The sequence below is a fragment of the Felis catus genome, chromosome B2 (assembly GCF_018350175.1).
Source record: "Felis catus isolate Fca126 chromosome B2, F.catus_Fca126_mat1.0, whole genome shotgun sequence".
NCBI classification, from domain to species: Eukaryota; Metazoa; Chordata; class Mammalia; order Carnivora; family Felidae; genus Felis; species Felis catus.
This window is the reverse complement of record NC_058372.1, coordinates 107,407,068-107,431,621: the sequence shown is the minus strand read 5'-3', so window position 1 is coordinate 107,431,621 and position 24,554 is coordinate 107,407,068. Positions and strand designations below refer to the sequence as shown.

General features: G+C 39.4%; 1 long non-coding RNA gene across 1 annotated transcript; it reads left to right on the top strand.

The window, feature by feature from the left end:
• The first annotated feature begins 87 nt into the window (after positions 1 to 87).
• On the top strand, positions 88 to 24,012 carry LOC123385531. The gene is made up of 4 exons (XR_006598239.1): positions 88 to 219; positions 20,953 to 21,072; positions 21,536 to 21,633; positions 22,084 to 24,012. It is a non-coding gene; the product is annotated as an uncharacterized LOC123385531 (long non-coding RNA).
• Positions 24,013 to 24,554: the final 542 nt, after the last annotated feature.

The following is a 24,554-nucleotide window of genomic DNA, read 5'->3' as shown; positions in this document are numbered from 1 at the left end:
GCTTAGGGTGAGCCTCGTGTGGTAGCTCTCTGGCCTGTTAAACCTGCCACCACCAATTTGGAGTGGCTGCTTCTTTCTTCCACCTCTCCTCGCCCTTTTTCTACGGGAGCCAGTTTCAGACCACGCCAGGAAATCCCTAAGGTTGTGAACCAACCTTTCCACCACCACCCACACCCCAGTGAAAAACAGGGGGTGCAGAAGAATAAAGAGAAGAGAAAGGTAAGCTTCAGGAGTGCCTCGGTGGCTCAGTCAGTTAAGTATGGGACTCTTGGTTTCAGTTCAGGTCATGATCTTATTGTTTGCGGGGTGGACCCCGACTGTCCCGCTCCACATTGGCAATGCCAGCCTGCTTGAGATTCTCTACCTCTCATTCTGCCCCTCCTCTACCCACTTTCTCTGTCTCTCAAAATAAATAAGTAAACTTTAAAATAAGAAAGAAAAAGGTAAGGTTGAGCAAAGTTCCTTATGCACAAAAGAGGAAAACAGTAAGATCAGACTGAGAGATTTACAGCTTAAACACTAAAAAAATTATAATACGATCCTTCCACCAGCCCAGTATGTGTAAAGCAGTATCAACAAAGTTCTGATTATTCATCTTGATTATTTTAATCTTTATCTCTAAACAGGGAAATATAAAATATGAAGCTTTTCCCAAAGAGTATTGGATAACATAGTTTTACAGTTGTCCTAAGGATGGGCTTTTCTATTAAGTAGTGCCCTGTGGGAGCTAGGGGCTTTAGGAAGTAGTCAACACCTAATTCTATGGCTGTCAAATCCAAATGCAGGAGTTAGGAGAAGTAATCCAGCAAATTGAGTTTATCAATTAAGCTTATTAATTAATCAATTTTACTTAAATTATCAATTAAAGGGTCATTTGAGGATCTTGCGTGTGATCGTGGTAGATACTGCAGGAGACACAAAGATAAGTAAAGCCTCAGCCTTGACCTTCAGGGGTTGTCTGGGAATTTGTGTTACGGTTCTTGAGTTAGGGTGGCTTGGGGTGGCTGTAGGAAAAAGGTTTCGTTCCAAAAGAAAGGTAAGCACATGAGAGTTCAGAGGAGAGAAAAAAGGTATCTGGTTGCTTGGAATAAAAAAGCACCTTATAAATGGGCAGATTTGAGAAAAGACAAGACTTGGAGGATAGCTACTGTTTTTTTCAGAAGGAAACAGGTGAGGAAAGTTTCTGTAAAAGGACAGCATAAACAATTGCATTCATCATCATCATCATCATCAGACTGGCATGTATTGAGTACTCCTTTCATGTAGGGCACTGTGCTAAGTTCTTTACATGTGTTAACTCCTGTAATCTTCACAACCACACTGCAGAGTCTATTATTATCTCCATTTTACGAAAGAGGAAACTGAAACAGTGGTTAATTGCCCAGGACAGATAGCTAAAAGTAGCGCAATCTAAAACTGAAAACCGTTCAGCAAACTGTTAGAATCTAGTTTGAACAGAGCTTTTAGTGCATATCTATAAACTATAATAACAATAATAATAATAATAATAATAAGTCTAGAAATACAGCTCAAGTTTCCAAGATCCCAAATTCTAGTTTAAAGACTTTGTTGCCAGACAGCAGGCAGCCACTGAACGGTTTTGAACAGGTTTTGGCATTACCCAAGTTGATGGCATTGTAGAGACATAATGGAGTGGAGGGAACTGGGGGGACTATTAGACCAAGAAGTCATTGCCAATTTCTCAGGTTAGAAGCAAACTTAGAGTAAAGGCCTATGATAAACATAAGGTCAAATCAGGTGTGCCTGGTGACTCAGTCCAGTAAGCGTCCAACTCTTGGTTTTGGCTCAGGTCATGATCTCATGGTTTGTGGGTTCCAGCTCTGCGTCAGGCTCTGGGGCCTGCTTAGGATTCTCTCTCCCTTGGGGTGCAGTCGATTAAGCATCCAACTGACTCTTGATTTCAGCTCATATCATGATCTTGCAGTTTGTGAGATAGAGCCTCACTTCAGGTGCCAGGCTGACAGCAAGAAGCCTGCTTGGGATTCTCTCTTTCTCTCTCTCTTTCTCTCTCTCTGCCCATCCCTTGCTGGTGTTCGCATGCTCTCTCTCTCTTTCTGTCAAAGAAAAAAAAAATCCACAGAACATGTCAACTAATTAATTGAGTTCTGGAAATCTTAGAGAAAATGTCAATAGTGACTCCAGGACTTGGGGGAGAAAATAAGTCCACAGTGACTCCCAGATTTGGGGTTTAGAGGTTGAAATGATGGTTTCAGAAATAGAAACAGGTAAAAAAAAGATGACTAAAGGGAAGATAATGCCTGTGAAGTCCTCTGCCTCCAACTGCTCTTTCTTCTCTTCCTTCTTTCTCCTTGTCCTCCTCCTCCTCCTCCTCCTCCTCCTCCTCCTCAACACCATCACCATCATCATAGTCTACAAGTGATGGCACTCAGTCTGTTCTAGGAAGCGTTCTAAGCATTTTACACGTATTAACTAATTTAACACTAAAAGCAGCTCATGAAGTACATACTGTAATACCCCCATTTTATAAATAAGAAAATGGAGACACACAGGGGCAGTGACTTGCCTAAGGTCACATCATCAATAAGCAAGCAGAGGAGCCTAAGTTACAAGTCTAGCATTCCTGAATTTTTTAAACTGAGTGAAGCACCGACCTCAAAATGTTGTTTTTGTCAGACAAACTTTGTTTATTGGTGTTTCTCAGTAGTGTACATAAGGGACATTAGGACTAATAAACAGTCGTGTACTTGCAGGGAGGGCCTCTAGCCCACATGTTACAGAATGGCAGTTCAGAAGCCTTTCTTCCTTTTTCCGTCCTGCTTTCACAGGTGGCTGGGGTTTTGTCTGCTTGCACCTTGCAGTGCTCCATTAATTTTCCAGGGACAGCCTGCTAGTATCTGTCTCCCTGTCCATACAATCTTCATTCTGCCCTTTATAAGTAATACAGATATTCTCTCCTTTACGGAAAGAGTATCTGACCTTTCCCACTTTCATTCTTCTGATCTAATACATCTGGACGATGTATGACTCTGCCTGGGTTTCCTCTTTTCTTTAACAAGGCAATTTGAAAATATTTACATGCAGGGTGTTTCACATGTGGTGAGAGCCCAGCTTTTGCTGTGGTGCTGGCTAAAGAGGAAATTGTTTTGATTCGCTGTTAGAGTGTCCTCCAGTGTATTGAGATGATACATTTGTTTGATTTTTTTGTATCTCTTTTCCTGGTTCCAAAACTATGGAATTGGACTGTATGATGCCATGAGCAGGGATTGGAGGGAAGGAAGGCAGTGTACAAGGAGAGAAGGACAAGAGAAAGGAGAGGTTGCTGAGCATGAAGCCAGGAAGGGACACCTGACATCTGGTAGTGTGAGTGACCGAGCAAGGCAGCAGCTGGCCTGGGCCTTGCCTCCTGAGTCCAGAGAATGCAAAATGAGCTAGAAAGATTGGGAAGACACAAAAATCAACATTACACATCATTCTGGCCCAGGATGGCCATTGCACAGGACTCCTAGCCCACAAGCCACATATAGCTGAACATTAACGCTTTAGAATTTTTCCCCCAAATTTATTACGATACAATTTTTTTAAGTTTATTTTATTTTTGAGAGAAAGAGACTGTGAATGGGGGAAAGGGGATAGGGAAAAGAGAGAGGGAGAGAGAATCCCAAGCAGGTCCAACGTTGTCAGTGCAGAGCCTGACATGGGGCTTGAACTCGGGAACCATGAGCCAAAGCCAAGACATTTAACCCATTGAGCCACCCCGGTGCCCCTAAATATTTTTAAACATACAAAAAAGTTGAAACACTGGTACATTGATCGTAAGTATTGTCACTGCCTAAATTCAACAGTTAATACTTTTGTTAACATTCGAATATTCGAATATGTTAAAACTCAAATATTTGCTTTATCGGTGTGTGTACTGATATAACTATGTATGTACATAGATATGTACATATATGTATGTACTGAACCGTTTGAAACTGAAAGCATGTTGCCAACATCCTGGCCCTTTATTCGTAATTACTTCAGCTTAACCTCTAATAGAAATTAAAATGTTCTCCTTAAAGCCTCCAATACCATCATACCTCAAAAAATGAAGAAACATTTTAGTTTCATCTAATATCTAAATAATATTCAAATTACTTATATTGTCCAAAAACATATAATCAAGATCTAGTCTAAGTTCACCTTTGCACTCAGGTATTATATCACTTCATTTTATTTTATTTTTTTAATGTTTATTTATTTTTTTAGTATAATTTATTGTCAAATTGACTAACATATAGTGTGGAAAGTGTGCTCTTGGTTTGGGGAATAGATTCCCATTGTTCATCGCTTACATACAACACCCAATGCTCATCCCAACAAGTGCCTTCCTCAATGCCCATCACCCATTTTCCCCTCTCCCCCACACCCCCATCAACCCTCAGTTTGTTCTTTGTATTTAAGGGTCTCTTTGGGTTTGCCTCCCTCCCTCTCTGTAACTTTTCTCCCCTTCCCTTCCCCTATGATCTTCTGTTAAGTTTCTCAAGATGCACATATGAGTGAAAGTATACGGTATCTGTCTTTATCTGCCTGACTTATTTCACTCAGCATAATACCTTCCAGTTCTATCCACGCTACTGCAAATGACATGATTTCATTCTTTCTCATTGGCCAAGTAGTATTCCATTGTATATATAAACCACATCTTCTTTATCCATTCATCAGCTGATGGACATTTAAGCTCTTTCCATAGTTTGGCTATTGTTGAAAGTGATGGTATAAACATTGGGGTACGTGTGCCCCTATGAATCAGCACTCCTGTATCCTTTGGATAAATTTCCAGTAGTGCTATTGCTGGGTCGTTCTATTTTTAATTTTTTGAGGAACCTCCACACTCTTTTCCGGAATGGCTGCACTAGTTTGCATTCCCACCAACAGTGCGAGAGGGTTCCCATTTCTCCACATTCTCACCAGCATCTGTTGTTTCCTGAGTTGTTAATTCATTGAAGAAATGGGCAGAAGACATGAATGTTTATTTATTTTTGAGAGAGAGAGAGACACACACAGAGTGTGAGTGAAGGAAGGGGAGAGAGAGAGAAAGACACAGAATCTGAAGCAAGCTCCAGGCTCTGAGCTGTCAGCACAGAGCCTGATGTGGGGCTCGAACTCATGAGCTGCGAGATCATGACCTGAGCCATAGTCAGACTGAGCCACCCAGACGTCCCAATTTTTTTTTTTATTTTCTTTTTATTGTAATATAACATGAATAGAAGAAACAAATTATAAACGCCCAGCTCAGTTTTCACAAAGTGAAAACATGTGTAACAGATCAAGAAATAAAATACTAGCAACATCTCAGAATCCTACCTTGTGTTCCCCACCACCACCAGTGTGCCTCCCCAAAGGTAACCACCACTCTGACATAAGTTACCATTAGTGATTTTTGCCTGGTTTTAAACTTTATATAAATGGACTCATACAGTTCACATTTTATTTTGTCTGCTTATGAAATACATCAATATTGTATATATGGTAGTAATTCCTGTATTCTCATCTTTTATATACTGTTACATTTTATTAATAGTCTACAATTTATTTGCCCATTGTTGATTGGCCATTTGGATAGCCTCTGTTTTCAAATATATGTTAAGTCTATGCACATGTTTAAATGAGTTTGCCCATCATTTTCTTATTAATTTATGAGTTGTTTTTATACAGAGAACATAAGATCTTTGTTAAATATATATATTCCAAATATATGCTCTCACAGTGTCTGGCCTTTCATTCTCTTAACTGTGTGTTTTTCTGAGGAGCTGTTTATTTTAATGAATTCCAGTCTTTCCCTTTATGGCTCATGCGTTTTGTGTCTTTTTTTTTTAATGTTTATTTATTTTTGAGAGAGAGAGAGAGCATGGGCAGGGGAGGGGCAGAGAGAGAGGGAGACACAGAATGCGAAGCAGGCTCCAGGCTCTGAGCTGTCAGCACAGAGCCTGATGGGGGGCTTGAACTCACAAACCATGAGATCATGACCTGAACTGAAGTTGGATGCTTAACCAACTGAGCCACCCAGGTGCCCCTTGTGTCCTTTTTAAGAACTTCCTACCCGGGGTGCCTAGGTGGCTTAGTCGGTTAAGCGACCGATTTCGGCTCAGGTGACGATCTCACACTCCGTGAGTTCGAGCCCCATGAGCCTGCTTCGCATTCTGTCTCCCTCTCTCTCTGCCCCTCCCCTGCTCAGACTCTGTCTCTCTCTCTCTCTCTCTCTCTCTCTCTCTCTCTCTCTCTCTCTCAAAAATAAATTAAAAAACGTTAAAAAAAAAAAGAATTTTCTACCCTAGTCCAAAGTCTTAAATATATTCTCCTTTGCTATCTCCTGTGAGCTTTACTGTTTTATCTTTTACACTTAGATGTACAACCCATCTGGATTTTATTTGTGTGTGTGAAATTAGGTAAGAGTAAGATTCACTTTTTTCCAAGTGGATATACAATTGAACCATTACATTTATTAAAACTACCATTCTTTTCACCCTTCGCTACTATGTCAATGTCATATATCAGGTCATCATATATTGATAGGTCTATTTCTAGACTTTCTACTATTTGATCTACTTGTTTATGCCCCAGAGAATACAATATTGTCTTAATTACTGTGACCTCATAGTAAATATTAAAATTTGCTAGTGCAAGTCTCCCACCTTCTTCTTCCCTATTACCATAACTATTCTTGATCCTCTGCATTTCCATACATAATTAAGATTCAATTTTTTAATTTTTAGAAAAAATATCTTCCTGGGATTTTGATTATGCTTTCATTGAATCTATAGATCAATTGTAGAGAACTTATTTCTTTATAATATTGAGTCTTCTAATCCACAAACTTTGAATAATCTTTCATTTCTTTAAGTATGCTTTCATCTCTCTCAGTGTTGTTTCTATATAAAGTCTGTGTGCATTTTTTGTTGGATTTAATTCTAGGCTTCTGATTTTTTTGGTATTGATGTAAATAAATCGTATATTGTATTATTTTATTTCAAATTTTTGTGTTGCTTGTGTAGAGAAATACAATTGAATGTGTATATTCACTTTTTATCTAGAGACTTAAATTTACTTTTTCATCTAAGTTGTTTGATTGTAGATTCTTTTGTATTTTCTATAATTTTTGGATTTCTTTGTCATCTGAAAAAATAGTTCTATTTCATCCTTTCTAATACTGATAAACTTTTCTTGCTCTATTGCTCTGACTAAAAATGTCTAGTACAATGCTAAAGGGAAGAGGCAATAACATAATTTTTCCATAATTTCAATCTCAAGGGAATCTTCAGTATTTCACCATACAGTGGGAAATGTACTATATGTATTTGACAGACATCGCTTATCAGATTAAAGTAGTTCCCCTCTAGTCCTAGTTTCCTAAGAGTTTTGTTCGTAATCATGAATCATTGGATTTAATCAAATACTTTTCTGCATCTATTGAGATGATCGTGTGATTTTTTTTTTCATTGTTCTATTAATGTGGTTTATACACTGGTTATTTTAGTGTGAAACCACCTTGCATTCCTGGAATAAACCCAATTTACCGTAATGTCTTACCCTTTTATTTACATTACTGATTCAAATTGCTAATACTTTTTTTAATTTTTTTTTTTTGTATCTATATTCTTGACAGAGATTGACCTCTATTTTGGTAATATCTTTGTTGCATTTTGGTTATTAAAGTTATGCTAGCTTCATTCATAAGCTAGAAAGTGTTCCTTCTCATTCTGTTCTCTGAAAGAGATTGTTAAGATTGATGTTATTTCCTCTTTAAATGTTTCAATACTTTCATTGATGAAGCCTCTGGTCATGGAGAGTTTTGGGGGGGAACTCATTTATTTACAAATAGACATAGAACTATTTATAATTTTATATCTTTTTGTATAGTTTTGATAAATTCTGGATTTCAATGGATTTGTCCATTTCACGTGTATATCAAATATAGTAATAATATATTATTGTTTTACTATCTTTTAACTATATTTAAAATACCTATAGGAAATGTAGTTATGTCTTCTCTTTCACACCTGCTTCTGGGAATTTGTACTTTTTTTTCTTGATTAATCTTACTTGGGTCTATTAATTTTATTAATCTTTCAAAGAACCAATTTTTTTTTTTAGTGATTTGCTCTATTTTATTTTATTAATGTCTAGTTTCATCTTTATTATTTTAATCTTTCTACTTTCTTTGGGTTTAATTTTATTTTTTTCTTCTAACTTTTGTGATGGATACTTAGATAATTGATTTTTAGCTTTCTTTTATAATAAAGCATGGATAGCTGTAAATTCACCTCTTAGGATGGGGTTAGCCATATCCCACAAGTTTTAAGATGCCATATTTTCAGTTCAAAATATTTTTTTGAATCATGCAATTCAAAATATTTCTAATTGCCCTTGTTGTGTCCTTTTTTACCCATGTATTATTTTCAAACATTTGGAGATTTTTTGTTTATATTTTTAATATTGATTTCAAACTTAATTATAGGGTGATCATATATCATACTCAATGATTTCAATTCATTCAAACGTGTGGAGATTTATTTTATGACACAATATATGATCAGTTTTGGTAAATGTTCCATATACACTTGAAATAATGTGTGCAGTTACATTGTTGAAGGCAGCGCTTCATATATGCTGATTAGGAATGTCAAAGAAAGAAATGTGATCATAGAAGCAGAGAAGTTAGAGAGATGTGATTGCTGGAATGTGCCACAGCCAGGGAATGCAGGTGGCCTCTGGAAGCTACAAATGACAAGGAACAGATTCTCCCCTCGAGCCTCCAGAAGGAACTGCCATCAGCCCTGCTGATGCTTTGATTTTATCCTCATAAGATCCATTTCAGACTTCTTGCCTCCAAAACTGTAGGATAATAAATTTATGCTGTTTGATACCATGTTTTTGGTAATTTGCTACAGCAGCAATAGCAAACTAATACACTCATCTTTTTGCCTTCTTTTACTTCCAGGCTTTGTGTATACTTATACTTAAGTTATGTCTCTTGCAAATAATGGTCTTTGTTGCTTTTTATCTTCTTACACATCTGCCAATTTTTTCCTTTTTAAAAATTTTTGTCTTTTTAAAAATTTTTGTCTTTTAATTGGAGAGTTTAGATGCCTTTCATTTATTACTTATATACTTAAATTTATAACTTTCATATAACCATTTGTTCTTTTTTTATTTATTCCATCAGTTTTTCTTCCCTTTCATTTTTTGTTTTTCTTTGGATATATCCAGTATTTGTTTTATAATTCCACTTATTGTCCTCTGTTAGCTTCTTATATATACTTTCTTTTATCCCTGAGATTATAACATGCATTTTGAGTTAAAAGAACCTAACATCAATTAGTACTATTTTCATTTCCTAGACCATGCTGAAGATTTTTATATTTCCTCCAGCTTTCTGAGCCATTTTCATTAGAAGTACTCATCTGCCACAAGCTGCTCTTTCTTGACCAGCCTTAGGATTGTTTTTCTATGACTTTCCTGCTGTGATCGTATTGCCACTGGCCCTGTTTCAGCCCCACGCATAAAGCCCACCTGGTTCCTATCTTTCCTCTTCCTCCAAAGAGCCAGTCCTCCTGGATGGGGAGAGGAAGAGGCAGCAGAAATGCTGCCCTTAAAGAGATTTAAGGCTACTTTCCACATACTAGCTCTGTTCTATATTCCCAAACTTCACGTACTCACTCTATCTTCCTTCTGTGATAAGAATGTATTTAATCGCACACCAAAAAATTAAGGTATTTGAATCCAATACTCCCTTGGGCACTCATCCATCTCATTTTCTCTCTTACAAGGAAAAGCATTTAGCCACACTGAGTGAAATGGAGACAATAATCCGAAGTGTATTCACAGCTAACCCTGGGTATCTAATAACCGCAATCAGCTCCTGACCTAGGGAGAAAATTTGGGGAAGATCCCAACTGTCTTCATCTGTGGGATACTCCGCAAATAGGAACATGAACTGCAGTGGCCCGAGTGGGCTGAAGACCATCCATTGCTAATTTTTAATTATATGATCTTGGGCAAGTCGCACATACTCTCTAAACTCTGTTTCTTCTGTAAAGTGCTCAAAGCAATAATGCTCCCCCCTTTTGTTTGCCATAATGCTTAAATGTGATAAATCAGATAAAACAATACAGTGCCTGGCAAATTATGTATAATCAATAACTACTAGCAATATTTATCTTAATCCTAGCCCACTAACATGCTGGGAGTGACTCCTGCAGAGGCACTGAAAGATGTAGAGGGACGAAATCACCAGGTAGGACAGTAACCAGTAAACTTTACTGCTTTTGACACTCTTGCTTTGAAAGCAGTTAAGAAATATGAGGTTAATTCGTGAAATTTTCCTGATTTTTTGCCCTACCTACTGAGGGTAGGTAGGTGGTGGACAGGGAAAAAAATGTATCTGCTGCATTAAGATAAAGAATCCCCTCTCCCCCACTCACACTCTCTCTCTCTAAAATAAAAAAAAAATTAAAGAATAAAGTCATGTGTCTCCAGCCTGGTGTCTCTAGCATTTCTGGTGTCCCATGATTTGTACACATAAGAAATATAATCAGCTTGTGGCATCTGGGTGGCTCAGTCAGTTAAGCATCCAACTTCGGCTCAAGTCGTGATCTCCCATTTTGTGAGTTGGAGCCCCGTGACAGGCTCTGTGCTGACAGCTCAGAGCCACAGCTCAGAGCCGAGCCTGCTTCAGTTTCTGTCTCCCTCTCCCTCTCCCTCCCCCGCTCGCACTCTGCCTGTTTCCCTCTCTCAAAAATAAATAAACATTAAAAAAAATCTTTTAAAGGAAATATAATCAGCTCCTTGTCCAAGTAATTTTAATGGCCTTTTAGTGAATTAAGCTGAAATTCTTTCAAAATGCTATTAGGTATACTAATGTAACTCTGGTATAAAAAAATGTGAAGTGTGCAAGTATAAGTAGGTTAACAGATAATTTTATTACAAGTGGTGTTAAGAAAGCTGGAATAGGGGCGCCTGGGTGGCTCAGTCAGTTAAGCGTCTGACTTCGGCTCAGGTCATGATTTTGTGGCTTGTGGGTTCAAGCCCCGTGTCGGGCTCTGTGCTGACAGCTCAGAGCCTGGAGCCTGCTTTAGATTCTGTGTCTCCCTCTCTCTGCCCCTTCCCCAGCTCACACTGTGTCTCTCTCTCAAAAATTAAAAAAAAAAATCGGGAATAATGTGTATTCACTTAGCAAGAAACTTGAAGCATAACTAAAGTTTAAGAATGACTAAGATACAAACCATAATATGTGAGAGGATATTTAACCACTATAAAATAAACTTAAAATTAAGTGCAGTGCCTAGGAACACATGATTCAGAATGTTGCTAATTAATGTGCAATCTTGTTAAGAACACTATTTTTTTCAAGCATGTGTGTGGCATGATTTCCACATTGAGAATTTGATCATTGTTGATACAATGGGTGGGTCCAAGGAGACTACATCTGTCTTTGGACTTTAAAATGCCAGTACTACATTTTTAAGATGTAATATAAATATTGCTTTAAAGGAGATCATTCTTGAGAAACCACAGCCATGCATGAAGGAAATGTTGCTAGGAGCCTGGAGCTGGAGAATATAGCTTCCTAGAGTTACAAAGGACCTTGGAGTTTCCTCAGGATTTGGGGGTAGAAAGAGAGAGCTTAAATCAATAAATATTAATAAACTATGATCTGACTACTCTGTAGGCAACTATGCTTCAGGCTTAGATGCCTCTTCATAACATTTTAAACATCATGTTTGTGGTTGTGTTCTGTGTTTTCTCTTACTCCTGCCATTCCCTCCCAACACACACACACACACACACACACACACACACACACGCTAAAATATAAGGAAAAGATATGTTTTGTCATGCCTGTAGTACCTAGAAGAATGTCCGTAGTCTGTGATCAATACATAATTGATAGATGAATATATGAAACAAAAAGATGGATGAGTGAACACAAACCTGGTGGTTTAAAACAACAGAGGTGTTTTAGGAAAGGTGCCTCTTTCCTAGTCCTGGAGGTCAGAAGTCCTTAATCAAGATGTCAGCAGGGCCACACTCCCTCCAGTGGTTCAAGGGGAGGTTTCATTCAGCATATCTCCTGAAAATAAGCATCAACTAGACATCCCCTACTTCCCCTAAAGAAAGTTCATCAAATTCAATTGTATCCACACCTCAAAGTACACACGGCAGTCCTGACACCCCACCCAGCACCCTCCTCTTCTGGCTGACCTGCTCTGAGTCTCTCCAACTCAGATGCTGGGCCAGATGCTGGGGCAGCTTGCCTAGGAAGTGGATGGGACAAGATAGGGAGGAAGGGCTGAGAAGAGGTGATGGTGCCCTCAGGGCCTGTGGACAAGAAAAGCAAAGGCTAAAAGTGTGTCTACACTTTATTAAGCTGCACACTATGTAGTAAATTTTGAAAAAAAAACTTTTTTAACATTTATTTATTTATTTTTGAGAGAGAGAGAGAGAGAGAGAGACAGAGTGTGAGCTGGGGAGGGGCAGAAGGAGAAGGAGACACAGAATCCAAAGCAGGCTCTAGGCTCTGAGCTGGCTGCAGCTAAATTTTGGACACACTTATGTAATCCACTTCACTCATTAATCCTCTCGACTACAATATGTATACACATAAGAATCATCATTTCTACTGTAGAGATAAGGAAAATGAGGCTTGGGGAGGGCAAATAATTGACCCAAGTTAACAAGTTGATAAATGTTAGAAGTGAGATTTTAATACCAAGTCCCATGTTCTTTTTACCACACTATATTTCTCATTTAAGATAACTGACTTTTTGTATCCCTTGCAAATCTAAAAGAGACTCCATGATCTCTATAAAATCACCATTTTCATAAATTTCAAACAATATCTTTTCTTTGTCAGATTTCTTTATTTGAGTTGCTTTTAATTTCCCAATCTGTGCTCTTTCCAAGGAAATGTTTTCAGCTCATGCTTGAGAACCTCGCTTTCTACTGTGGTTCCTTGTTTTATACACCAAATGCTTTCCCTAGCTAAACCAGGTTCCATAATATTATTCTCACAATTATGCATGGCTGCACACAGGGCACTACCCAATGGAAATACTAAAAGTGAGTGAAGGGGTGACTGGGTGGCTCAGTCAGTTAAGCATCCAACTTCTGCTCAGGTCACGATCTCACAGTTTGTGAGATCAAGCCCTGTGTCAGGCTCTGTGCTGACAACTCAGAGCCTGGAGCTTGCTTCCAATTCTGTATCTCCCTCTCTCTCTGCCCCGCCCCTGCTGTCACTCTGAATCTGTCTCTCTCAAAAATAAATAAACATTAAAAAACAAATCAAAAGTGAGTGAAGAGGTGAATTCAATATGAAGAGTTCAGGAAGCATGAGAAGCAAGTAGCATGGATAAAACAGATGGAGGAGACTGGTCTGTATGAGGAGAGCTTTGCCAGGCAGGATATGATCAGATTTGGAAGGGCACAGAAGGCCATGAAAATAGTTTAAATTTGATGTTTCAGACAAGTACAAGCCAATGAAAGCCTTTGGCTAGAGGTATAACAACGGTAAAGGCAACATTTCAGAAAGGTTCTCCCCTGCCGTGTGGTCTGGATAGACTACAGCTAAAAAGAGAATGGAACCAGAGGTACCAGCCAATGATGGGTACAGAAATCCAAGCATGAACTAGTGAAAGCTTAGACAGGGACGATAGAAATGGGAATGACATCTCAACACTGGACTTAGCTACCTTTCTTGTGTTTCCTTAGGACACTTAACCTGTTTAAGTTACTTGGCTTAAGTGGTGAAGTAGTTGCTGGTGCCTTTAATAATGAAAACGACCCTGATAAATTACACTGAAAATTGCCTTCTTGATCCTTGCGGTCCTTTTCGTTTCATGTGCTGGAGTCATTATCTATTTGACACTTTCCCAAAATATATATTTAGGAAAAGCTAATACTTGGGAGACAACTCAAGTTTTCATTGCAAGTTGATGAACAGGTGCAGCTGTTGTGGGGGGTGGGTGGCTGGCATAAGAAGGCCTGAGTTTTGATCTCATTCCTGCCAATTAGAAGCTGTGTGGCTTTAGGCAAGTCATTTCACCGTCTTGAGCTTCAATTTCCTCAGCTGTGAAATGAACATGGCAATACCTATCTACAGGATTATGATCGCATTTAAATGAAAAAAAAAGTACATGAAAGTACTTCATACATTTCAGAATGCAATATGAGCACAGAATTTTATTTTTGTGAGCAATTATACGTAAATCGAAACTAAATCTCTCACTCCTTCAAAAGGAAACATCATTAAAAGTCTCTACAGTTACTTAATTCCTGCAGGTTTTGGGGTGTGCCCACAGCAGCAGAAAACAAGGGAAAATGGCATGTTACCAGAGGCAGGTTACAAGGAAAGAATTGGGCATAAGAAACAAGGCCAACAATTTTGTTATTGAAACCAGTTATGGTGCTGAGCTGCCTGAGCTATGGGACTCAGGTTCTGGAAATTTCCCCTCTACTGGCGAGGTTGATAAGCTTTTAAACTTAAGTGCAGGAAGTTATATTTATACCTGTTAAATTTCACCAGTCCAGCCTGTCAGTATCTTTCTGAGTCTTGACTCTGTCATCCAAGTAATTAGTTGCTGCTCCCAGCTTCATGCCATCCTCAGATTTGATGAGTGAGCTTCCCATGCTCTGCCGCCGGTTTGTTATAAATTTGACTGAACCCTGTAACACACCCCTAAAGTCTCCCTCTAGGGGATAGCCAACTTCAAAACCACTGAAGACACTCTCAGCAAGCCCCCATTTCTTCGCCTTTCTACAAAAGCATCCAAAAAGGTACTGTCAGCTGTCTTGCTAAAAGCTCACAACGCTGGCAGTCATAGCTCTGCCCTAGGTTTTCCACTCTCCACTCCCCAGTCATGCAGTCAGCTACCTGTACACTCATGCTCACCTCCTCCTCCCACCTCGAAGTTACAGCTACTCCTTCTGCCACAGAAGCCACCACCTGGGCCATGAGGAATCCCAGCACTTCCAATCTCCTGTGTGCCTCTTAATGCATCATTTTTCCTCTCTCTGTTTCCCACCTGCTCCTTTGTACCACCTCTTCCTTAGCCTGGCACAGTGGTTCTAAAAGTTTAGCAGGCATCAGAATCTCCTGGAAGTCTTGTTAAATCACAGGTTTCAGGGGCCCAAGATTTTGCATTTCTAAATTCCAGTGGTCCTAATGCATTCCTTGGACCAGCAGCATCAGCACCACCTGGGAACAGTTAGACATGCACATTCTCAGGCCCCACTCCAGACCTACTGAATCAGAGATTTGGGGGCAAGGGCCAAGCAGTCTATTACACACACACACACACACACACACACACACACACACACACACACTAACATCTCAAAACCACTGGTCGCATTTTGAGTAAAAACAGGGCTTTATAGCCAAGGAAATTTGAGTTTGATCCCTGTGTCCCTTCTTGGGCACGGAGGTCACATGACTTACCATCCCTAAGCCTCAATAGTTTAATCTATAAACTGGGAATGATAATACCTGCCTCTGTGGATGGTAATGAAGATTAAATGAGATAATATAAGTAAAGCTCTCCTTACCATGCCTAAATATTCAATAAATGGAAGCTGTATTTAAATAAATGGAAGCTGGAAGAAAAGTCCCTCCCTTGTCCCAATCTCATCTTTACAGCCAAGCCCAGGAAAGTCTCCATTGCCTGTCTCCATTTTCTCACATCTCATCAGTCTTGAGATTGCTGCAATTGGCTTCCGTCCCCACACTCCACTAATGTGACCTTGCTAAGATCATCAACAACTAAATTCCAAAAGTAGTGGACTCTGATTGTCTCATTGTTCTAGTCTCTGTATTCTTTCTTTAGGGACATTTCTCTTTTGGCTCTCTTGTGACTTGGCTTCCACATACCCCCCCTTTCATGATGTTCCTTTTACCTTCCTGCTAGTTCTGTCTCCATCTCTTTAACTGGTCCCTCCGTGCCACTACCTGCCTTTCAAGTGTCCTGCATAATTCACCTTCATTTGTTCTCACTCAAGACCACAGCTTTACTCACCACTTAACTACCTTTCCAGACAAGATCTCCCTGGACCTCCAGACATCTCCAAAGGGCAACTAGACATCCCAAAGTCAACCCAAAGACCAAACTCACTGTGCTCTTCCAAATCTATTCCTCCTTCTGGATTCCTTTAGTTCCCAGATAGACTATGAGTTCTTAAGGTCAGAGTTGAGGCCTAATTATCTCTGACCTCCCATACCTGACCTCAGAGCCAGGCAAACACTTAATAATGTATTAGTGTATTGAATGCATGAATCGACAAAGTGAATTATGTCACATGGTCGAGTAACTTTCATAAAAATAGATTAAATACTCACACCAGAAAAAGAAAATGAATTATTTCCTAAATCCACACTGCTGGTAGGAGTCATCCCCTCCCTTCTCTATCGTGATTTCAAATTCACCTTTAAATTAGTCTTTCATGTCTGAAATCCACTTTCTGTCCTTATTAATAATTAATAATATTTATCCAATCTGGACTTTGCATGCTTCTCTTCATAAATCCTCCAAAATCACCAAGAGTATTTTCATAAGCACACAAGTAAGCACTTTAATTCTGCTAGAATGCAGTTTTCCCAGAGGCTTGAGCACCTTTAAGGGATCTAAGTGTTTTCTCACTATTCCTTCCCTTATCTCAGGTTTCTGTTCCTTTTTAACTATGTTTGTTCTGCTCTTTTTAGTTTGAAGATCATTCTCCAGGTAAAAAAGACAGAGGTGAAATCAAAGTTTAGTAGGCATATCCTTTCAATCATTTAACCTTATGCCATCCATCCCCATTCCATCAAGCCTTTATCCTAACCCAATTATTTAGTTAGAAATATGGTTTTGACTGTCCTTTGCTATTATCTTTAGCATTTTTATCATGATAAGTTTTAGACTTGCTGATTTTATTCTTACATTTTTAGTCACTATAGGAATATTCACTTTTGGCAATGAGCCCCTCCTTCAATCTTTTGTGTTCTGGCCAAGGGAGACCAGAGTACCAATGGAAGAGGATAGGGAGCTGGGCTGAGAATGGAGCAGTTGCCCCCTGCCCTGGGGAGATCCCAGTAATACAAGCAGCACAGGTGACAGAAAGATACAAAAACTGACATCGGATCTCAGTAACCAGAAAAAGCAAGGTCTGGGCTGGCCAGATTGTCTCCTGTTGAACCAAATACTCAAGTATTTTAGCTTCTTATCTGAAAACATGAACTTTTCAAATTTGTTGTTATTTTAATTTTAGATTTGCCTTATCTTAATTCCAGATTGCTATTTAATCAGCAGTGGTTTGGAACACTTCAGCTTTTAGTTTCTCACTAAGTTAAGTATTTAATGATCTGTAAACAAACACTTGAAAAGATGCTACTTAAAGGGACTCTGATCCCTCTGTACTTTGTTAAGAGAATGAATCCACTCTTAAATTTATCTTCCAGTTTTCAAGTAAGCATTCTGCTATTAATGTCAAAAAAAATGGGCTGGGAATGAGGGGAGTTGAAGGGAAGGAAGCATCACTATAGAAAGCTTTTGGGCTTTTTAGCCCCAACCCCAACTGGAGGTACAGTCTTTTAATGAATCCTCTCTGGCCATTGTAACTGGGAGAGTGGACTAAGGAAGGGAAAAAGAAAGCAGGGAGAAGAAAGTATCAGACCAGGAGCACCCCAGGACTGTAAGGGAGAAAGAGGACACACGTAAGTGTAGGTTGAAATCCAAGAAGAGAAACCACAAGAAGAAATTACAGGAATGAGAGAGAGAGAGAGAGAGAGAGAAATTTAAAGACAAGGTGAATTCACAGGCAGAAGGAAATCAAAAGATGGAAGAAACATTAAAAAGCAAACATGGGAAACAGAGCAAAGTGAGTAGGGAATATAACTCATTATTTATATCCACTTCAGATTCTAAAAATGGGATTGATGTTCTACAGGTTCTGATGCTTGGAGCACATCCTTCTGAAATACGCACTCACCTGATAGCTCCTTATTTCTTTGGATAACTAAAATTTATCCCTTGTAAGAATCATTTCTCACAGGACTGTCAGAATTTTTTTTTTTGATAGTCACTTGTGCTTCTTGGGCTCTTCCAGAGTCTTGGATTGGGGGATTATGCTTTTTGAAAATCTGCCTTTCCCTAGAAATTAGGGTTCTCTCCTCTCCGGAGGATATTACATATTGAATATATCATATATTACATAGATCACAACATGGTCACTTGCACCTCAGCAGTTCATTTTTCCTTATTCATCAGAAATTGGTTCAGAGCAACAGTTCCCCTTTTCACTTCTAAGAAGTGAAACGGTCAGGAGGGCGATTCCAGTATCCTCAGATGTTGTTCTCCGAATTTGTTATCACTGTCTGATCATATTTGAAAATCTGTTATGATGAGGTTTCAGCTACGATCCCCAAAAATGTTTCCACATAATTCCTCACCTGAGATGGTAGAAATAGAAACAACCCACATCACTTCCAATCAGCCTCTGTTATCACAGAAACCATCACCATTCAGGCAGGCAGCACGACAAGATTGCTTGGCCTCTAAGACTGCCAGGGCACAAAGAGGTAGAAGTGGACAGGTTTCTTAGGACTAAGGTCACCAGCACTAAGTCCCAGCTTGAAGCAATGGGGAAAGCATAAGTCAAAGGGAAGAGCGAAACTGGAGAATATGAGGTGTGCCAAGATCCCACACGCCTGGAAGGGAGTGTAAAAAGCATCAAACATGGTGTGTTGCCCAAATGACAAATGGTCAGAGCCCACATTTTGGTGTAGAGCCAAGAGTTCATTTAAAAAAAAAAAGCCAAGTACAAAAACACTTGAAGCAAACCTATGGTTTATTTTGATCCTGGCTTTGATTCATCTAATTGTGTTGTTTTACAAGTTCATGAGCTCAGAAACTCATCTGTTTAATTTTACTACTGTGTCCCTGGTGCCTAGGACAGCCTCTGGCATATAGTGAGTGCTCAAGAAATTAATAGTGCATCAATCAAACATCCATGTTTTCAACTATTTTTGTTTGTTTTCTTAAATGGACCAGCATGGGTGTGTACACAGTGATTAGAAGTGATTTAAAGGGCAACTGCCAAAGTGAAGATTATGCTACAGCACTGAGTCAACCCATTTGGCCACAGTCTATCCTCTGTCAGAGTTACATCAGTTCGTAATTCTCCTGCAGTTTCAATACACTAAGCAATCCCTACTACTAGAGATGAGAGAAAGAACTGCATTATGTATAAGTTTGCTTCTCACATGAAAAACCTAGCATTACTTAGGCTGCACGGGAATGCTAATGTCTTCTGTGCCACAGGTAAGGTTAAAAAAAAAAATAGACAACCCCTTTGAAATTATAATAAAATACATTTTGAATTATCTAAAAGCTTCAAACAATTACTCTTTTGAAAGGTCTTCCCTCAGAAAAATTAGTCTGAAGCCCTAGATCACAAAATTAAATATATTTTCACCTTGGTTAAAACTGTTACTAGTGGGAATCTTTAGGAAGGCATTAATGGGCTTTTTGTTTTGTTTTTCTTGGTTTTGTACTGCAAAAATGAATGGATTCAATACCTATCTGAACTGTATAATAATTTAACAATTCTCAGATTCCAAGCTAAGATTTCTTTCAGAGCAGTGACCCCACTCTCATCATTTATGTTGAAGTCTGCCCAGTACATTCAAAAGATTTCTGCTTATTATAACACTGCAGAGCAAGACACTTTCATTTGGTAATCTTTGTGGCAATAGAATCTCAATATCTAACTCTTTGCAACTTTAAAATGTTCTGAATCTGGGGCGCCTGGGTGGCTTAGTCGGTTGAGCGACCGACTTCAGCTCAGGTCATGATCTCACGGCTTGTGAGTTCGAGCCCCGGGTCGGGTTCTGTGCTGACAGCTCAGAGCCTGGAGCCTGCTTCGGATTCTGTGTCTCCCTCTCTCTCTGCCCCAACCCACTCACATTCTGTCTCTGTCTCTCTCAAAAATAAATAAACATTAAAAAAATTAAAATATTATGGATCTTTGAGCCCCACTTTGTAAGGATGCTGAGCGCTTTCTGTGCTGGTTTGCCTGATCCTGACCTCCAGCTTTCTGTGCCTCTCAGGGGAGCATAACAGGCACCATGTAAACCTCCAGAACATGTGGCAAAGGGAGAGCACTCAAGAACATGGTTGCCACAGATGGATGGGCTCTCCCAAGTTCCTCTTCTGATTTTCACTTCCCTTCGGGATGATAATTTGGTGGCCGTGTCCTTGTTGTTGAGAAAGCTGAACACAAGGAAAGGCCAAGGAAGGCAAATGGAGAGCAGCACCTTTGTTCAATGTTTCTCAAATCGTACACACAGAGGCTACATTTGAGTGGGTGATAATAAAAGATAAACACAAGATATGTGGAATGTTCTACTTTATAGAATGAAAGGAAAGAGGACTTGAAATGAGTCCTAGGTAAATGGATAAGAAAGCTCCTTTCTCTAAATCTCTTTCCCTCTGGGATACCCACAGAATGCTCACAGATACCCACGGCCATGACTGGAACAAAAGAAAGAAGAGAAAAAATGTTTTATTTTCTCCACTGATACCCCTTCCCTCAGATCTGACCCTAGTCGCAGTCTTGGGGCCATGGCTGGTTATAGGAGTAGGCAGCTGGCTGCTGGATGAGGAACAAAGAAAAGTAAACACTGATGCCAAATAAATGTGTAGGTTTCCCATGAAGGCAAGACGTATGAGCAAAGAGGAGCAAGCATCCTAGATACGATACAATTCTGACCAGTTCTACTGTATGTGGGTTTTTCCCACACCATCAAGCAATTCTTGGGCACCAGCTGGGTTTCCTATAATTCAACTCAGTTCTGACACTATCTATCAGGCTCTTGGAATTAAGAAATTCCAAGGGTTTTCGGATCTCTGTGCCGGAAACAGGGATATAGACCAAATGTATATTTATTATAACTCACAGTATCACATATGGACATTCTGGAAAGCAAGGGAACGTCGAAAACATCAAGGCTAAAGCCAAACAGCAAAATGGAATCTGAAGTCGAAGCCTAAAAGAATGAGAACAGGCAAGACCAAGAGGGTGAGTTAAGGAGACTGAGCCCCCAAATGTCCTGCATACAATGCTACAGGACAGGGTGTGAGAATCTGCATTCATGTTTTCTCAGGCAGGTGGTTGGGAAAGAGAAGGGTATCATGCTAGTCAGGACATGTTCAGTATTGTATTCCCAGTTCTTTACATGTTTATATTAAGCATATAAAGTGTTTACATGTTTACATGTTTATATTAAGCATATAAAGTGTGTGTGTGTGTGTGTGTGTGTGTGTGTGTGTGTGTTGAGAAGTGTGTTTCTACCTGCTTCCTTAAGGATCACAATGGCACCCAACAGTCTCCGTAGGTAGCAAGTCACATTGAGCATAAAGTAAGGCCCAGAACTGGGCTAGAATAAGTGCTGTTCTTCTTACCAATAATCCATGCTCAGAGGATTTATTTTGTTCAGCAAGGAGAGACAAGTGAGCTAAATAAAGGCTTTTTTTTTCTAAAGAGCTTACAACACTTGAAGAATGATGCAGGTTATCGTTAATGCCATGTAAGCACCCTCTAGAAGCACAAGAAAAGTTCTCGAGGAGACCTGAATTACACGTATGTGGAATGCCTCCCTATCTGCTTAACTGGTCTGTCATGGGGAAGGGATGATTGGGGAAATAGAACAGGAAACTTGAAACAAAACCATTTATAGCACATGAAAATGAGCGAGCAAGAAGGTTGGCATGCATGAGCTGTAGTCAAAGAGTGCGTCTGTGCCTCATGCTTCCAATGAATTGTTCAAGAACGCTTCATCCTTGAAGTAGGATTTCCTCTAATTCTGTCAAGGTTGGTGTCTGCATGGGTTATGTGCCAAGTAATTGTCCAGTAGCAAGTTAACAGTGTCGAGAGGCTATTTTAAAGATGAATGGGAACATAAAACATATTTTGTCCTATTCTCCACTTTGAATATGTCTCTGGAACAAAACTTGTACTTGAAATGAAATGGAGAAATGTGATTTTTATGAGTTACAGGGTTCTTTTTTTTTTCTTTCACACGACTGGCAGAACAAAAACATTTAGAGGAAGACAGCCCAATGTCATGTAAGTATTTGTGTATTTGTTCTTGCCGTGGCTCACAAGGGACACAGCGAGCCCCCTCCCTGACTGAATGCTGGATATTATTTAAACTCTGCCATCACACTCCAATGCTTTCCAATAGCTAAAAGAATTTTGCATTTCTTCCCATAGGGACTGTAAACTCAAAAAGAAGGATTCTCCTGCAATAAATTGTATCTATTTTATTTTCTGAAATAGTTACTTTTAAAAAATATATGCTAAGAAAAAAATGAAAGGGGAAAAATAGGGCCTCCATTTGTGAATTGTGCTCTTTTTTATTCCTACTATTTCCAAGACCAAGCAAATTATCATAATTTTCCTACCAGAGATACACAATTCCACCTAAGAATTGCTGTTTTCCAAAACCAGTGAAAAGCAAAGTTTCCAATAGATGCTGAGATAAATCTTCTGTATGTACTTGTATGTGTACCCTAGCAATCCTTTTGAATTTCAAGGTTATAAATAATTCCCAAACTCAGCTTTCTGTTGGTATTTTAATGTGGATTATTTGCACCCCTCTGTTGGTGTCATTTCTTTTTACTTAATGATCCCTTCCAAGCTGGCACCAGTACATTCAGTATTCTGATGGGACCAAACCACCATCCCACCTAAGAATGTCAATTATGTTTTGAAAGCAGACAATTTGATTTCATGCAGAAACCACTGTATATGCATGATGGTGTTTTCATAAAGACTCCCTTATTTACTCTAAACAGTGTTATGACTTTCACTGTATGGCCACATAGTAACTGTTTAACCGTCTTACAGTCTTTTCAAGAAATCTTAAACAAGAAAAAGGAAAGCTTGGTTTCAAGAATACATTTTCTGTTCTTATAAAAATCAGCTCCTCTATGAATAGCTGAAATGAGGCAAAGCTTCAAAGCTGCAGCCTAGAGTACCATAAGTACTGTACTGGAGAAATAACCTCTCAGCCATGTCTGAATGGGAAAGGAAAGGAACTTTCTGCCAGCTGAATGTGTGTTTCCCAACTTTTTCTTCTCATGTATATCTAAAAAGGACACTGGACTAGAATCCCTAGTAGATTTCGTATTTAAGGCTTGTTAGCGAGGGATTCCCACAGTAGAATCTGGAAACACACACAGCCACACACACAGGCACACACACACCCCACCCCATTCCTTTGCTCACTCAGGATTATCAGGACTTCACCCTGGGCCAGTTCTGCTACCTGTGCTGCCTGTTTTCTAGAAGCACAAAGAGGCTCAAGTGAGCTTATCATCTGATCAAAAAAGCCATCAGAAACAAAAAAGCCTCTCTTTCTATCCCTATGAAATGAGATCCTGGTGGGCAAGATTCACCCACACTGCTCAAGCCCTTTGATCCTATAGACTGAACTATTTTCATCCTTTTCATACCGTGAGTGTACCCACAAGGCACAAACACAAGCAGGTGCACATGCTCATGTGCACACATGCAGTGACATCAGGGGTGGCCACCTTTTCTTCCATATGTCCACTCACCATGTGACAGAGAGAGCAACAAGGAAATAAACATCACTTCACCTCCCCAAACCAATCCTGGTGTCCTTGTTCAGTGGATATGGCACACATTTCTACATGGGGGCTCCTGTGTAGGAGCCAGAAACTCTGTGCTTCTCCAGACACATGCTCGTCTCGAAATAATGAGCACAACTGTACAGTGGAGAATGCATATAAACAATCACAGTACAGTTGAAAACTGCTCTGTGCAGGCTGATTATCCACAGTGTACCACGCTCTACCAGGATCAGTGTGGCGGAGGGGAGCTGTCTCCCCTCTGCCATTCTTCTAGGATCAGCTGTTCCAACTCACAGAGAAAACTCCTCATTAAAAATAGTCAGAAACAGAAACTGATATTGCACCTGAGAAGACTTGAGGAAATGCCATGCATATACTCATCCTTGGAGTTCTATAGCATAGTTCGCTCACAAATTGCTTACCATACTCCTTAGGATGGGTTTTGAAAGGTAATAAGATGGTTTTAAACATTTTCCCTCACTTTAATTTCTTCAAAATAAACAAAAATTTTTGTGAATATTCCTCCAGTGTTTTTATAGGTACATCTATGAATTTTTTTTATTAAGATCATACTATATAGACTTCTGTTAAACTTTTCACTTAAACATTTTATGCTCTCATTAAATTTTCTTTGGTAAGAGTTTTTGTAATTACTCTTTTTTTAATTTTTTTATGCTTTTATTTTATTTTGAGAGAGAGAGAGAGTGCAAGTGGGGAAGGGGCAGAGAGAGAGGGAGACACAATCTGATGCAGGCTTCAGGCTCCGAGCTGTTGGCACAGAGCCCGACGCAGGGCTTGAACTCACGGACTTTGAGATCATGACCTCAGCTGAAGCCGGACGGCCAACTGACTGAGCCACCCAGGTGCCCCTGTAATTATTCTCTGACACAACTTTTTCGACAT